Source organism: Phaethon lepturus, unplaced genomic scaffold (assembly GCF_000687285.1).
Source record: "Phaethon lepturus isolate BGI_N335 unplaced genomic scaffold, ASM68728v1 scaffold11284, whole genome shotgun sequence".
Taxonomy (NCBI): Eukaryota; Metazoa; Chordata; class Aves; order Phaethontiformes; family Phaethontidae; genus Phaethon; species Phaethon lepturus.
In genome coordinates, this window is record NW_010535479.1 from 34,577 (window position 1) to 35,104 (window position 528).

Sequence of the window (528 nt, forward strand, 5' to 3'; positions counted from 1 at the left end):
GAATGACAACTTGAGCTGGTGGCTGCCTCTGCAACATATCCTGCAGGAGACTGCTGCTCCAAACTTAATTTTGCCTGGAATCTCAACTGGCTTTAGTTTACTGTAGCATAGCCCAGAGCACGTTGTCAATAGGATTTTGATCAGCAAGATGCTAAACAGGGCTCAACAACTCCTTAAGGGAGGAAAAAATAGCAATTCCCCTTCATGTTCTGGTTCCTGTAAAGAGTTAGCTTCTGGAAAACATGGCTAGTGGATTTCTTAGGTAAACAATAAAAAGCAAGCCATACAGTTCCCTTTTGAAGGGATCCCATTTGGGTGGTTCTGCTGGAAGATGAACTGGGGGAGGGGAGGTAAGATATCCTGTAACTTTCACTGTTCTTTTCTTTATAGGTTGGCAGCACTCTTCTCAAAAAGGCAAAAGAAAAACTACAATTGTAGTTAGAATACTGGAGTTGCAGAGATTGTTACCTACTGGTGCTCCCAGGGAACAGCAGCCAGCGACAGGATCAATGTACCTTGTTTCTCTTA